Source organism: Equus caballus, chromosome 5 (assembly GCF_041296265.1).
Source record: "Equus caballus isolate H_3958 breed thoroughbred chromosome 5, TB-T2T, whole genome shotgun sequence".
Lineage (NCBI taxonomy): Eukaryota > Metazoa > Chordata > Mammalia > Perissodactyla > Equidae > Equus > Equus caballus.
The window spans coordinates 31774889-31792517 of record NC_091688.1 but is presented as its reverse complement, the minus strand read 5'-3'; the positions used below and the strand labels follow the sequence as shown (position 1 = coordinate 31792517).

Below are 17629 nucleotides of genomic sequence, written 5' to 3'. Positions count from 1 at the left end.
ATGCTTAGTATATTCCTGCTACCATTCTAAGTGATATCAACAAACTTAACCTTCATGATGATCTTGTGAAGTAGGTAGTATTACTATTCCTGTTTCAGAAAGGAGAAATTGAGGCCCAGGTCAACATTAGGTCACTCACTCAAGGTTACAGACCTAGCCAAGTGACTGTGCTGGGATGCGATCCACCTCCAGCCAGCACATTCTTGACCACTGTGCTATTGCCTCCTGGAGTGTTAATAAACACACAGAATGTTCATGTGCTGCCCAATCAGGTCAAGTCTCTGTTGGCCAAGATACTGAAGGTATGAGAGTGAGCTAGAGATGAAGGATTTGCCAGGCTAGGTGAAAAGAGGAAGGGAGAGCATTTGAGCTTCAGAAAAGGCACAGAGGCACAAATAGAAAACAAGAGGGTGGAGATTGTCATCATTGAGGGGTCCTGAGGGCAAAGGTGTGGTTAGGGTTGCACCAAAAATAGGAACCACATAATTTGGGGATCCTCAGTATGTGACAAGTGCTTTCTGATCAAAGGCTTTGTCTTCACCCAGTGATAACAAGATGCTATGCCATGTCCTCCCTCCCAGTATGCAGGTTCCTTTTGCTATAAGATTTCAACAAATCTGGGACCAGGACCTTCCAAGATTTAGACAGGCAATAAGCCTCCTGAGCCCTCTTTCCAGATTGTTTCCCAAACTGGTGATTCTTCTTGATCTTAAGGTCATACTATAGACAGTGTGGAGAGTGTGTGCTGACAGTGGAGTATGATGACAACATGGGGTGGTGGATCATGTATGGTAGGGCAATGGAAATCAAGAGATCTAGATTCTAGTTCCAGCCCTGTCACTATCTGGCTTTGTGACTTTAGGTAAATCTCTGTAGCTCTCCTTGCTCACTTATAAAATGGGAAGAATCAGCTCCGCTCTCTGTACTTCATAGGGTTACTGTGGGAAGACCAAATGAGATAGTGGAAGGCAATGGGCTTTGGAAAGTTATACGCAAACATTAAAGGTTGTGATTTGTTACTTTTGGAAGAGAAGAAAATTAAAATAACCCAAACTCCATAACACAATAGTTCCTATCAAGCAGATGATGGAAGAGGAAAGAGAAAAAGAGTTCACTAGTGACCATTATGGTCCCTTGTGGTCTCCAAGAGAGACTCAAGTTACCTTTGGGTAATGGGGCTTTGAACAACCATGAACTCTGGCCATCCTAACTCCAAGGGACACAGGGTCCTGTGCCCAGGCTGAGCATATCCATAACACTGTATTTTCTCAGGGGAGAATACTATGATTGTTGACTTAGCTCTTGATCTTAGCCAGCGGGCCTCTGAAGAGCATGAATGTGGCAAGATAGGCCTCCCAGAATTTTTCAGTGGTTTGGAGACATACACAGTAAAGTAAAGTAAAAGTTAAGACATTCAAAGCAGTGAGGGTTTTTTTTTGGCTTAAGTAGGAGGTGAAGAGTTGTTAAAAAAATATGCAACTTTTTTTTTCCTGATTCACAGATGTTTATGACTTGAATCTTTGTCTTATTTGGTGCGGTGATGATCTCTTATGCACTCATGGCTGACACCTAGCACGGTGCTTGGCTTATACGCATAATCACTAAGTGTTTGAGGAATAAGGAGAAGGCAGGAAGGGTGGAGGTCAAGGAGCTCCCAGGCATCTCTGTATTTTTCTGCAAAAAAGGATCTAAATTACACCATATGACACTTGATCTCACAAAGATGGTAGGAAGTTGCGAAGGAGCATGTAAGCATAGCATCCCTTTAAACACTGGGGATGCTAAGTACAGAGTGAGTAAACCAGAAGGTGGAGGACAGACTGAAGTCTCCTGAACTGCAGCTACCATCGTGCAGTACTGGAGCTCCAGCCTTCTGGTGTCCAAGAGCCAGGAGAGCATTCTTCCTGCAGAGGGAGCGCAGTGTCTGTGCTTATTCATAAACATCTAAGGTCTCCCTGCTTTGGCTTATTGACAGAGCATTTTAGTAGCTATGAATAAAGGAAAATGTGCTTAACTTTACCCAAATATGTGTCAAGCTCTTACTCTTGGCATTTCAAGGGAGGAATTCAGATTCAATCTTTGGGTGCCATAACCTATTGTCAAGATGGAAGGTCTAGCTATGAAGTGTATCTTCTACATACAAGCGTTGCTAACTTAAGAAATGATTCGTCCTGGCATAGCAGGAGCCCTGGCTGTGAAGATGGGGCAAGTCCTCCTTGGGGAAGTTATAATTTCAATTTGTTCGTTTGTCTTTCTTAAGTTAGACCAATATTTAGGACTTTGTTATGGCTTTTCTTATTGAAAAACTTGCTCAATAGTGATGGATAGCTGTACTACCACTACTCTTACTATTATAATAAAAACAACAACATGATATATCTTTGGTTACTGGCTGTGTTTCTTGATTAAATAAAATTGATCTCTAATTTCTCTTGAGAGGATGAAGTGTTTCTGAAGTCAGCATTGCAGATCCACCGAAGGTGCACTTTGCTGTTAGAACTTATAGCTTGAATATGGGCCACAGCACCTGAAAAGGGAATCTGAATTCTTCCCTTGAAATGCTAAGAGTAAGAGCTTTACACGTATTTGGGTAAATTTAAGCACGTTTTCCCTTATTTATAGTCATAAAATGCCCTGCCTGTGGGCAGAAACTAGCTTGGCTCACTTCCCTGTGAATCTAGGGAGGTCTTCTCTTTAAAAATATGTTTGGATCTTCGGCTTTCTTAAGAGAATGTGAACCCAAAGAAGAGCTAGATAAAATTCATAAATCTTCTATTTGAAGGCATCTGACCGCTGCTGAGGAAGCGAGAACAGAGGAGCTAAAGCTTCAGAGAAGGGTGAATCTGAGAGATAAGATAACTTCTGCAGCCACTTTTAACCGTTTATCAGTTTGAGGCAGAGGCAAGAGGCTGACTTGGGGCTTTGCACTGTGGAGGGTCAGCATAGGACAAAGTCCCAGACTGGCCAACAGTTATCACAGGCGGATCTGCCTTTAGTTGCTGGAGTAGAATATCCACACTCGGGGTAGTTGGTGGAGTATAAGCTTGAAATCTTGGTCATTCAGTGCTTTTCAAAAACTCCTGTGTGTTCTCTGGAGCCTCTCTCCCTGTTGGGTCCTGAACTTTAATCTTTGTCTTAACAGACTCTCAAAGACTCAGCTCGGATTTCTCCTTAGGTTTACACATTCCCCTTTTATACAGCCCCGATATTTGGTAAGTGTACTGAGCAAGAAAAATGCTGCCTGCTAGAGGGATCCCAGGTCTCCTTCAAAAGCTCTGGGACTTTGTCCTGTGCTGACCCTCCACAGTGCAAAGCCCCAAGTCAGCCTCTTGCCTCTGCCTCAAATTGACAAATGGTTAAAAGTGGCTGCAGAAGTTATCTTATCTCTCAGATTCACCCTTCTCTGAAGCTTTAGCTCCCCTGTTCTCGCTTCCTCAGCAGCGGTCAGATGCCTTCAAATAGAAAATTTATGAATTTTATCTAGCTCTTCTAGTTATCCTCAGGTGGAACACCGATTACTGCAAGCTACTCCATCCCACCTGGAAATACGAATAAAAAGTTAAGTTTACCCTTTGCCATTGTGATTCCTGTTAACTCATTATGTTTTACCTTTTGAATTGGCTCAGAGCCAAATTTGAGGCCCGTCACTCACAAAAGGTGTAGAACCAAATGTAATGTGTTTTGGATATCAACCTTAGCTCTAGCTTATTGGATTGTCCCTATTTTCTTTCCCGTTAACCCATTATTTCTTCAAGTATTTATTTATTTTTGTATCTTATATAACTTTGGAAGCCAACTTCAATCTTTTTTTTTTTAGACTGAGTCAGAGTAAAAACAATTTTTAAAAGCCTAACCTTTATTAAACATTACTGCTCTAAATACTTGACATATATTGACTCATCTTTCCTTACAGCATTCCTGTAAACAAGTACCATTATTACCGTTAAACTGAGAGGAGGTAAACTTAAGTAACCTTCCCAAGGCTGTCAAACCTCTGACCTGCTTACGAAAGAGTGAATGTAATGTTTAAAACAAAGAATGCCCTCTCTTCCTCCTAGATGTCATTTATCGAGGCCTATTACATTCCACGAAGAGTGCAAAGTTCTTTGTATACGTTATATTAAGTCTCTACAACAACCCTGCTTGGCAGGACTATTGAAGATGAGGAAATTGAGGTTCAGAGAGGTTTAGTAACTTGTCTTGGGGTCTCTTAATTTCGAAGTGGCAGAATCAAGTTTTGAGCATAGATTTATTATGATCCTAAACCATGCCCCAGTTTTCTTCTCAACTCCTGACCTTCATGGCTACCAGCTGTCTCTTCAACTTACCTCCCTGTTGGAGGAAAGGAGATACTATCTATGAGGCCTTCACTGACTTGGTTAACCGGGAAAAAGAACGTATCTTGTCTGACCCTCACCTCAGTACCCTGAAATCCAACACAGTTTGAGGACCCCTCTTCTGGAACTCTGCAATAATTCTTTCTGGAAAGCACTTTGGGCTTCTAGGAAAACTACAATTCTAAAAGGCTACTTCTAAGGAGAATTTCAATTTGGGCAAAAGAGATCTTGGTAAAATGGCCTCCTTGTACCTAGAGGAATCCAAACAATCTTCCTGGCCCCTAGCAGGGCCCCATCATGTGAACATTCACCCAAACAGCGAATCATTCTGAATTAGCCTGCAATGTGAGGCTTGTAGGGAGCAAGGGCCCATGTGACAGCTTCTTTAATTGGACCACCTTGTCATTTCTGGAACTGGAAGAGCTGGATTATGGTAGCCTGGGGTCAAAGAAAGAGGAACCAAAGATCAGGAGACCAGAATTCCAGTCCTGGTTATACTAGTCAGCTGTGCATCCTTGAGTAAGTCGCTTCACCTTTCTGAGCCTCAGAGGTTCTGATATTTAACATGGAGCCATTGGAGGGGTTGGTTTCCTAAAGTCCCTTCCTGGCTCTGAAGTTTTTTGATTGTAGATGTTCTTTTAGACCATAGACCATCTTGGGTGCCCTGGTTGACCCCAATAATCCCCATCCTGGTCAGTCTTGTCTTCCTTGTGCCCAGAGAGTCCCAGGTGTCAGCTCTCTGTGCCTCAGGCCTCACGTGTGCCAGGTGTGTGTTTTCCTGGAAGCTGCATATAGGACATTCATTGACGAGTAAGCCTGTGGTCTGGAGCGAGCAGTGAGATGGTAAACATCATGGAACAAGCAGCCCTTCAGGCTCTCAACCTTGGCAGCATAATATGAAAATAATTTCTTGGGAAGCTGGGGCCTGGTGGCAGCTGCTTCTCTTAGCCTCCCTGCCAGGCCCTACCAGAGCTTGGGACAGATTGAGCTCCGGGCTGGGCATGCAGCAGCCAGTGCTGGTAGTTTTCCACTCTGGGAAACTGGAAAGTGAATTGGCTTCTCTGTCCAGGAGATTGGTGGGTAGCGGAATCGTCAAGAAACCACCAAGACAACTCAGCAGGCAAAATCAGGAGATACTTTGCTGCTGGGTCTCTTGCTTCCTTTGCTGTTCTCCACCTTTCCATGCTTCTTTATATTTCATAACGCAGCATTCAAAGACAGATTGGTGGGATCCGATAAACAATGTAGTGGGCTTGGGGAAAGCAAGGGGGCCTGACATTTAGGACTTGGGCCTATTTGGCAGTTCTGAGTCTTTGCTATTGGCTGGGATCCCTTCCACAGAAGAAGTTTACCAAAAATAGGCATATTCAATAGAAAAACCACACTGGTACTGCTGAGATGTGCCACGTTGGTTGTCCTGGGCCAAGGCTTATCTTGGTTCCAAAGACCCACTAGGATGAGAAAGGCCATCCAAGATCAGCTTGTCTAATTTCCTGTGCCCTTTCTCTGAGGCCCCTGGGAATACTGATTCACCAAGAAACTTTGCATAATGGCTGCTTTGCTGGCTCTTATCTCTGAATTCCATATCTTCACTCTTGTATTTCTTGGTCCCACTTCTAGACCTCCAGACACACTCCCATTGTCTGAAGGGGGTTTGCAATACTTGTGGCCCAGGGCCTTCCTCTTGCATTGAGCTGGGGATCCTCATCAAGGCACAGAGCTTCCTGTGTTTTTTCTTTTTTCTCTACTCTGTGCTTCTCCTCACCAAAGGCTGGGGATCCCTCCTTAGTACAACTTGTTGGATAGTTATCCAGTGTCCATTGACTAACATTCATGCCGGGACTTCTCTTCCTTTCATGCAAATACCCACAAAGCTCTTAAAGAGCATCCCCACTCCTCATTGTCCTCTGGAGATGGTCGTGAACTGGGAACCAGATGGTGCCCATGCTGACAAACCTTGACCATTGTTGGGGAGAGCACTGCTTGCTGATGTGCAGTTGAGCAAGGTATGTCTTCAGCAAATATGTGCCGAGTATCTGCCATGGCCAGGCACTTTTGGAGGTTCTGAGCAGAGAAATGAATCTACAACACCTGCCCTGAAGAGTTCAACACATGGTGAAGTCCACAGCCTCCGTGCATGCATCCTTGCATTCATGTGTCCATCTACCCATCTCTCTACCTTTTTGTTTACTTATTTGCTAAATGTGTGTTGAGCATCTAATACGTGCTATGTGTTGGTAGTCGCTGAGGGGGGAAAGGAAGAATCTGACATGATTACTATTCTCAAAATTGCTTACCATTTCAATAAGGAGGTAAACAAACACAGGTGAAATGGAACATCTCTGGCGAAGGTTGTTACCTAAAAGAACCCCCCACTGTCGCTTTTATCCCCATACCATGTTTTAGTGTTTCCCATAGTTTTCTCACATTACCTTAAATAGTAATAGCTAGTAGTAGCTATTGTTGAATAAACAATTTGATTGCATATTTGATTATTGAAAATCTATTGTCTTTTGTCTGTCTCCCCTACCAGAATGTAAGGTCCATGAGATAAATCATTTTGTCTGTCTTGTTCTCTACTGTGTCCTGAGAGTAGTACCTGACACGTAGCAGGAACTTATTTGTTAAATAAATTCATGAACAAAAAGATAGGTCGCAATCAATTATGTAACAACCCAGACTTACAAGAAAGTCTCATGTATCTGGTTAAACGTCATTAACAGGGGCTGCCCTTTACTGACTTCCCAGGTCTTTGTTTTTGAGCACTGTAATAATGAACAGCAGAAAACTCTTCTTCTCTCACTTTTCCAACAGATGTTTATTGAGCACTCAGTTAATGCCAGATTAGAAACTGGGGAGACAACGGAGAGAAAGATAGACATTTCCTGCCCTCATGAGGCTTACTGTAAAGACTGAAATGAAACAAACATTATCTACATTACAAGTGGGAAAAGCCTATAGAGGAAAACCAATGCATTGTAAAAGCATATAACAGAGATTCCTAATTTACCCAAGGGCTCAGAGGAATTCCCTGAGGGAGGGCTAGTCTGAGAGCTGGAAGATGAGTGAGAGTCAGCAGGTAAAGGAGAGGGGAGGAAGAACACTTCCGTAAAGGGAGCATCACATACAGAGAGACCCTGAGGCTGGAAGGTACTTTGTGCATTTATGAAGTTGAAGTAAGACCACTGTGCTGGGATATGGATTGCAAAGATCTGGGGATAGCCCAAGGTGAGGCTGGAGAGGTCAGCTGAGGCCTGACATGGTCCTAAGAAGAATGGACAGCTTCATGAACATGAAGGTTCATGTCAGAACAATGTTTTAGGAATCACATTTGGGCTGCTGTATGGAGAAGGGATGATGGAGGAACCAAGAGGAAGAGCTGGAAGGCATAGTGGTCCAGATGGGAGGTGGCGGAGGGTGGGCCCTGTGTGGGAAGAGTAGAGAAGACAAAGAGTTGGACTCAAGAAATTTGCAGGAGATGGCATTTGTAGCATTTGCTGAAGGACTGAATGATTCTCAAAGGCCAGATTTATTTCTCACCCCTTGATTGCCTCCTAGCAGGAATAACATGTCACCTATCATTCCTGAACTCCTCTTCTCCAAGACTTCCTTATTGGTCTCCAAGCAGATGTTCAGAGCCGCCCATCTTGACTCAGGGAGATTCCTCCAGTCCTCATCAATGTTGTTGCCACTCTTTTGTCCACACACAGTTGGCTTAAACCCTTTTGTGTAATGGAAGAACTGGAGGGGATGAGCAGGAGGCGAGCCCTCACACATTTAGCATTTTCGTCACGTGGAGAACTGAAGCCTCGTCCCATCCTCCAGCTCCTCTAGTTATCAAACTTGAGTGGGCATCAGAGTCACCTGGAGGGCTGGTGAAAACATTGTTTGCTGGGCCCCACCCCAAGAGAGTCTGATTCAGTAGGTCTGGGGTGGGGACTGAGGGTTTGCATTTCTAACAACTTCCCTGGTAATGGTGACGCTGCTGGTCCTGAGAAGACACTTTGAGGATGGCCACTCTAACATAATGGTAGCCAAGGAGAGCAAAGAGCCTTTGACACCAAACAGAGTATTCTAGGTAGATGTCTGTCTTTCTCTCCTCTCTTGCTCTCTCTCTTAACTATGGAAAGTTCCTGTATGGGTGTAGTTAGAACACAAAATTGAAAGGATTCTTGAGCCCAGGAAATATAGTTGAACTGAAATGTTTTATAAAGGCAGCTGCAGCTGCAGCAGCTCTGTTAAAATGTCTTGGTTGCTGTTCCCAGGATAAGCAGTGCCTTGGTGGGGAAGTTATTTGCAACAATATCATGACTCACCCTGTGCGACCCTCCTTCCCCATTTCTGGTTTACTTTAGATGTTCCGAGAAGCAGAAGTTCTCATTACATTCATGGCCCAGTGACTAGAGAGGCATGATAGCCAGGAATGAAAGCCTAGTGGGACTGTGTGTGTGGATGTCTCTGGCTGTCCCTCATGGCCCCAGAGATTCATCACATGTCTAGACTTAAAGGGACGTGAGAGCAGTGGTTCCCAAGCCTGGCTGCATAGCACAATCACCTGGGAAACTTTAAAAATATGCAGGTTCCTGGGCTCAGCTTCAGATATACCAAAGAAAATTCTCCCAAGAGAGGGCTCATAAATGTGTATTCTAGAACCTTCCCAAGAAAATCTACAGCAATTGGTCCAAGGACTGGCTTTTGGGAACCGCTGTCTTTGAAAATGTCAAATCCAGCTCTCTTGCTTTCCACATGAGGAAACTGAGACCCAAAGACAGTGTGAAGTTTGCTCAGTTGGCACATGGTGTAAGTGCTAGAGCCAGGAGTGGATTTGAAATCTGATTTTCAGAGGTTGTGTAGCTTAGAGAGGTCACAGACTTTAGAGTCAGATTCTAAACTGAGTCATTATTTACCCAATGAATGGCCTTGGGCAGTCATTTAAACTCTGGAGAATGGGTGATTAGTAGAAACCATGAAATAATGAATAAGAAAATACCTATCACATTGCCTGACACTTGCTAAATGCTTCAAAATGAAGCGTCAAATTTATTTCATCAAATTTAAGAAACTGCTGTCTCTAAGATGTATCATGACTTTAAGTAACTTTAAGGAAAAAAACAGTTAAACTATGACTCACTCTTTGCTTGTAAGATGCAATCAGATTTCAGATACTTTAATGTGTGAAAAAAAAGTGGGAGATACAGTACAGACGTTCCTTGACTTACAGTGGAGTTATGTCCTAATAAACCCATGGTAAGTTGAAAATGCATTGAATACATCCACCTACCAAACATCATAGCTGAGCCTAGCCTGTCTTAAATGTGCTCGGAACACTATGTTAGCCTACAGTTGGACAAAATCATCTTAGACAAAGCCTATCTTATAATAAGGTATTGAATGTCTCAGGTAGCTTATTGAACAGTGTACTGAAAGTGGAAAACAGAATGGTCGTATGGGTACAGAATGGTTGTAAGCGTTTACCCTTGTGATCCTGTGGCTGACTGGGAGCTGTGGCTCGCTGCTGCTGCCCAGCATGATGAGAAAGTACCATACCACATATAGTTAGCCCAGGAAAAGATCAAAATCCAAAATTCGAAGTGTGGTTTCTACTGAATGTGTATCGCTTTTGCACCATCATGAAGTCGAGCCATCTTTAAGTTGGGGACCATCTGTATTCCACTTTTCTTTCCTTGACCCTATGAAGATTGTTACATTACTAAATTAAATACTTAAACTAAAGTAAATGCAAATTCCTGAAAAAGAATCATACTTAGTGTGCTTGAGGAGCAGCAAGGAGGCCAGTGTGGCTGAGGAGAGAGTGGGATGGAGATGAGGTCCAAGACCCCCTGGGAATATGTTATGAGGGGCCCTGGAGACCAAGTAAGGATTTGGAATTGTATTATGAGTGAGATGGGAAGTTATTGGATGTCTATGAGCGGAAGAGTTACATGATCTGACTTACATTTTAATAGATACTTGGAGCAAGGTGGACCAAGGGAAAGCAGTTAGGAGATTACTGTTCTAGTCCTGGTGATAGAAGACAGTGAATTGGCCTAGAATGGTAACAGACTAGGTGGGGAGAAGTTGGTGGGATATTGGAATATTTTTAGAGGATTTTCTATCAGCCGATGGGTTGGATATAAAATATTACAGGAGTCAAGGATAGCCTCAAGATTTTTGGCTTCAGTGATTGGAAGAATGGAGTTGGCTGAAGTGGAAAAGACTAGAGGATAAGATTTAGAGGAAGACTACATTTTACTCAACTTTATTGTTACAACTAATCTATATCTATCTCTAAGATTTACCTTCTTTTTTCAGTAAATTTATTTTCAATAAATATTTTTGAGCACCTATTCTCTCCCCAGATGTGCACTGAGAAATAAAAATGAACGAGATACAGTCTCCCCCTCTTTTTTTTCAAAAGGTTTGCCATCTGTAAGGGAGATAGGACTCACACACACAAATAGCTATATTACAAAACTATTACAAAGCAGTATGTATCCAATGCTACAAGAGAGAGAATACAAATGTTGGAAATCAGAGGAACAAGAAATTTATTGGAATTGATTCTATCCCTTTATGTGAAGCATCTTCCCCTCAGACAGTCACTTGGCTTCCTATCTTCCTTCACTCACACCTCTGCTCAAAGCCATTTTATCTGAAAGGCCTTCCTGATTGCTTTACATAAAAGTGCACCTATTCCCTTCCCATATTTAATTTTTTTCCACAGCATTTGCCATCTTCTCCTATATTATATATTTATTTCTTTATTATCTCTTTCCTCACACTAGATTATAAACTTCATGACAAAAGCCACTTTGTCCGTTTTGTTTACTGCTGTATCCTCGCAGTGCTCAAAAAATCGTTGAGTGAATGAATTAATAAAAATAAGAATTTAAAAAGTCCGTGGATTTGGAAAGCAATAAGCAAACAAGTAAATTGTCATGCTGGGCTGAGGTTGGAGACAGGACTGGATTCATCAAAAAAGCTTTGGTTTCAGAAAGGAGGGAAGGTGCCAGAGTGCAGCTCTCTTACTAACCTGTGGCAGTTCTGTCAGCAGCCTGGAATCTTGGGAGAAACAGCCGCCTCAGGTCACTCTTTTGGTTCAAGCAGAAGAGGGGCAGTCTGGTATATTGGGATGAGCTTTGAATCAGGACTCAGAAATGCGGGCTAAGTCAAACCCCTACCATTTAAATAGCTGTGGGACTTCCACTGGTTTCCTCATATATAATTTGTGAGTAAGAGTACATGCCCTGCCTGCCACACAGGGTTATTGTAGAGATGAAAAAAGGTAGGCAATGGGACAGCACTTTGTGAATTATGAACAGCTGTATTTTAGGCATCAAGACGGCACATGGGGGCACTCTGACATGGATGAAAGCCAAAGAAACCAGGATTGACTGCCTTGGCCAGCCAGGCCCCATCCCCAGGAGGTCCCTGAGGAAGATATACACATAGAGGACAGTCGCAAAGGGAAAGCAAAGTTCTACTTTATTAGTAGCTTGGCTTGTGTCCCAAATGCCAACACAAGTGCTCTGGTAAACCAGACTGGGGCATGTAGCATTGTGGGTTAAGTGCCTCCAGGAACCTCTTTTTGCCCATTACGTCACTGGTACTGAAGACTGAAACACTTAGCACATCCAACCACAGGTAGGATAAACACTGAGAGAGGGGCCAGAGCAGACCCTCAGTCAGGGTTTGGCCTCCGCTGCATAATGAGATGGAGCAGAAGAGAGGGCCGCGCCCAGTGTATGACTTTTGAAATGTACATTGACCTCACTCATTGGTAATTTTGGCCTCATTGGCAACCAATATTATTATGTCCTCATCCTTACTCCTCCCTTCAATTTCACATTCCAGAGAGTTTAGAATTTAAGAATTTGATGCTTCATTCCTGAACAGTCCAGATTTGCACTTAAAATATAAGCATAATGATTATCTGCAAAACCTATCACCTCAGATGGAGAAATTGTGCATTTGACAAGACTAAGCAAAATGATACTAAATACCCACGTCCAACTCTTGATTCAAATCTGACTTGGAAAAGGTAGTGGACAGGAATACAGAAGTGTTTCAGTTGGGTATATGGCCACATTTCTTGCCAAAGCAGCCTGGACATGGTTTTGCTTAATCACACTGCTTCTGGAAGTATCACTGGTCCTCGGCCCAGACCATCCTCTTTCCTAGGGTCAGACAAGAATCCAGGAGCTTTTCTTGGTATGATACAGGCAGAAGGGCCTCTTGCCTTCAGTTCGTCACAGTGCCAGTGATAACCTCATTCTCCAAGTCCATGACGTGCCTTAAGGACAGAAGTTCTGGGGCTCCTGTGCCAAGCTTGGGCACTATGCTCACAGGAAACCATTTTCCCTTTGATGTTTTGCTGCCTCCGCAGGGCACTTCCGGAAATGGGGCTTGGTCCTGTTAGTGCTGTTAACTTGACTACCTCTGTCCCCTTCCAAGCCTAGGGAAGTCACCTTTCTTCCTGCCACCTCTACTCCATCCTACCGTCTCTTAACGAGGGTGGGCTTTCCAGGAAGCCGTTTGTCGTCAAGCAGTTTCTTATTTCTGCCTGGTAAACATAAACCTCCCATGGGGTGAAGTAACATGAAGGCCTTGCTTCCTGCTTTGAAAAGGAGAGTGAAAACATACAAATAAAAATCTCAACATATTATTCTGCCTCAGAGGTTACTTTCTGAAAAAGTATGATTTGATGTGTAATTGACATACAGTAAACTGCACACATTAAAACTGCACAATTTGGTCTGTTTTGACATATGTATAAACCCGTGAAATCATCACCGTAATCAAGATAATGACCATATCCACCACCAGCAAAACTTTCTTTGTGCCCCTTTGTAATTCCTCCCGCCCACTCCTCCCTTCCCCAGGAAACCGCTGATCTGCTTTCTGTCACTATAGATTGACTTGTTTTCATTTTCTAGAGTTACATATAAATGGAAGCATACAGTATGTACTCTTTTTGTCTAACTTCTTTCACTCAGTGTAACTGTTTTGAAATCTATCTGTGTTGTAGCATGCATCAATAGATTATTCTTTTTTGTCGCTGAGTAACAGAGATGGGAGTGAGGAGCCTAGGGTGCAAAATGCAAGGAGGCACTCACTCTCAGGACCCTGCAAAGGCAGCGCTGGCACTTCCATGACCCTGGGAGTGAGCGCCTCCTTACATTTTTCACTCTAGGTTCCTCACTTGCTTCCTTCTAATCCCAGTCCTGCTCCATAGTATTCCATTGTGTGGATATTACATAATTTGTTTATCCATTTACCTGTTCATAGACATATGATTGTTTCCTAATTTGGGTTGTCTATTATGAAGAAAGTTGTTATAAATACTCATGAGTCTTTGTATAGACAGACACTTTTATTTCTCTTGGGTAAATACCTAGGAGTGGAGTGGCTACATAATATGATAGGTATATGTCTGTGTGGGTCTATTTCTGGATTTTTCCTCTTTCATTGATATATTTGTCTATCTTTACACCAATATCACACTGTCTTGATAACTGTCGCTTTATAATAACCTTAAAATCTATTGTCAGTCTTCCCTCTTTGATCTTCTTTTTCAAAATTGCTTTGGCTATTCTGGGTCTTTGCATTTCTATGTGAATATTAGAATAATTTTGTTTATTTAAACAAAAATGCCTGTTAAGACTTTGGGTAGAATAGACATCTTAATAGTATTGAGTTTTTGACCCTTGAACATTGTATATATCTCCATTTATTTAGATCTTTAATTTCTCTCAACAATGTTGGGTAGTTTTCATTGTATAAGTCTTTCACATCTTTTGTCATGTTTATCCCTAAGTATTTTATAATTTTTGATGCTACTCTAACTTGTATTTGTTCACTACTAGTATATGGAAATGCAACCGATTGTTGTGTATTACTAACTCATTTATTAGCTATGGTAGTAGCTTTTTTGTAGATTCTCTCTGATTTTTTACTATAACTGATCTTATTATCTGCAATTAAAAACAGTTTACTTCTTTCCAATATGGGTGCTTTTTATTATTTTTTTTCCCCTTGCCTTATTGCTCTATCTGGAAGTTGTAATATAATGGTTTTTTTATTGAGGTATAATTGACATATAATATTATACTAGGTTCAGGTTTACAACATAATGATTCTTTATTTGTATGTATCGCTAAATGATCACCATAATAAGTCTAATTAACATCTGTCACCATACGTAGTGAAAAAAATTTTTTTCTTGTGATGAGAACTTTAAGATCTACTCTCTTAGCAGCTTTCAAATACGCAATAGCGTATTATTAACTATAATCACCATGTTGTACATTACATACTCATGACTTATTTATTGTATAACTGGAAGTTTATATCTTTTGTCTCCCTTCACGCATTTCACCTATTCCCCACCCCCTGCCTCTGACAACCATCAATCTGTTCTCTGTATCTACAAATTTAGGTTTTTCTGTTTTTTAGATTCCACATATAAGTTAGATCATGCAGTATTCATCTTTCTCTGTCTGACTTATTTCACTTAGCATGATGCCCTCAAGGTTCATCCATGCTGTCGCAAATGGCAAGATTTCATTCTTTTTTATGGCCAAATGATATTCCTCTCCATGTGTGTCTATGTGTGTGTGTGTGTATGTGTGTGACATTTTCTTTATCCATTCATCCATCGATGGACACTTAGATTGTTTCCATATCTTGGCTGTTGTAAATAATGCTGCAATGAACATGGAGGTATATATATGTTTTTGAGTTAGCGTTTTTGTTTTCTTTGGAGAAATCCAAGAAGTAGAATTGCAAGATCACATGGCAGTCTATTTTTAGTTTTTTGAGGACACTCCATACTGTTTTCCATAGTGGCTGCATCAATTTACTTTCCCACCAATAGTGCGCAAGGATTCCCTTTTGTCCACATCCTCACCAACACTTTTTATTTCTTGTCTTTTTCATAATAGCCATTTTAACAGGTGTGAGGTGATATCTCATCGTGGTTTTGATTTGTGTTTCCCTACCAAACTTTTCATCATTGTGAAATACCATCTTCGTTCTTTGTCTTGAAATCTTTTGTGTCTGGTGCTGATATAACCACTCTTGCTTTCTTTGGATTAAGTTTTCATGGTATATCTTTTTCCATTCTTTTACTTGTAACTTATGTGGGTTTTTATATTTAAAGTATGTTTCTCATAGGTAATATATAGTTTAAACTTAAAAAAAATCCAATCTGACAATCTCTACTTTCTAATTAGACTATTTAGACCATTTATATTTAATGGGAGTATTTATATGGCTAATCAAAAATCTATATTTTTGCCATTTGTTTTCTGTTTATCCTATCTTTTTTATTTCCTTTATTCTGACTTTTTTTTCAATTGATTGAATTTTTTATGATTCCGTTTTATCTCTTCTTGAATTACTGGCATTAAGTCTTTTAAAAAATATTATTTTAGTGCTTGCTTTAGGATTTACAGTGTACATCTTTAAATAAAGTCTATCTTCAAGTGATATTGTATCACTTCACATAGAGTATAACAACCTTTCAACAAGATAATTTTCTTTGTTTCCCTTCAAATCTTCATGCTATTGTTGTCATGCATTTTACTTTCGTATATCTTGTAAACCCCACAATATGTTGTTATTATTTTTCTTTAAAGAGTCCATTACCACTTAAAGAGACAGAAATAGCATGAAAAATCAATATATATTTACTTTGTAATTGCCATTTTGAATGGGAAATTTGCTCTCATCTCTATCTTTGGTCCTCTGTTCATAGTATGTCCTTTTCCTCTGGCTGCTCTTAAAATTTTCTCTTTATCGCCTGCTTTAAAAAATTGGATTATGATATGCTGCAGTGTAGTTTTCTCCAAGCTTTTTGTGCTTCAGTTCATTGAGCTACTTGGGTTTACAGTTTTCACCAATTTGAAAAAATTTCCATCATTTTTTATTCAAATGACTTTTTGTCCTCCTCCCTCCTCTTCTTCAAAGAATCCATTTCCATATATATTAGGATGCTTGAAATTGTTCACAACTTCCTGATGTTCTGCTTTTTGTTAATTGATTGATTAATTGATTGATTCTCTTTTCTGTCATTGTTTCATTAAAGATTATTTCTACTGCTGTCTTTAAGTTCATGAATCTTTACTTCAATGTATAACCTGCTTTGATTCCATCCAATGTATTTTATCTCACATGTTCGTTTTATCTTTAGAAATTTGATTTACATCTTTTCTACGTTGTCTATAGCTCTCCTTGTATTTCTGAACACATGTAATACAGTTATAACTGTTTTAATGTTCTCTTTTTCCAGTTCTAATTTCTATATTAATTCAGAATCAGTTTCAATTGATTGGTATTTTTTTCTCATTGTAGTTCTATTCCCATGCTTGTCTACATGCCCAGTATTTTTTTTTTAATGCGTGGGACATATTTCTACGAAAAAATTATTCAGTATTTATCTGAAATTTAAATTTAGCTAGGAATCCTGTATTTTATCTGATAACCCTATGTCCTGAGAGCTCTAGTCCCCTTGATCTCTCCAGACCCTTCTCTTTGGCTCCTCAACTCAGGGCATCCTCCAGCTTCTGCCTAAGTTCTCACTTACTGTACTGCAGCCTGAATACTCTCTCATGGCAGTAAGCTGGTACCATTGTAGGGCTCATCTTCTCTGTTTCCTCTCTCAAGGATTGCTGTCCTTTGTTGTCTGATATTCATTCTATTGAAACTCAGTTTATCATGTACTTTGTCCACTTTTTGGTTGTTTTACCAAGGAGAGTAAATCTGTTCCCTGTTAGTCCCTATTACTCTATCTTGGTTGGAAGTGGAAGTCCATCTCCAGAGGTTATTATTGTTAGCTGGAGGCCAAAACATGGTGCTTTTGGGGGCCAAAGCTGTGTTCAACTCCTTTGTAGGAGACTTTACTGGCTTTTCTCCATAGTTTTGTGCAATCAGCTATCTAGAAGAAAAGAATGCTATACATCATAGAGGGCACCTGCTGATAATGAGGATGACTGACTACTGTTGGGAAACTGATTAGAAGTGTGTGCCTGCTAATAAGGGAATGGGGATGGGCCATGGGGTTATTACCAAATAAAAGGATAAATCAGCACCTTACATTATGTTATATTACGTGTCAGAATTTGGTCCAAAAGATAGATTTGGCTGAGGATCAATGCTTGGATGATTGATTGGTAATAAGTTTGGAGACAGGGCCAGGAAGAAAAGGCAAAGGGGCTGGCCTGGTGGTGCAGCGGTTAAATGCGCACATTCCACTTCTCAGCGGCCCGGGGTTCGCTCGCCTGGATCCCGGG

At 41.0% G+C, this 17629-nt stretch overlaps 1 protein-coding gene across 9 annotated transcripts in view; it reads left to right on the top strand.

Annotated features, from left to right (window-relative positions):
- DDR2 (discoidin domain receptor tyrosine kinase 2) overlaps positions 1-17629 on the top strand; it is a 152791-nt gene that overhangs the window by 104755 nt on the left and 30407 nt on the right. The gene's annotated exons all lie outside the window — the stretch shown is intronic.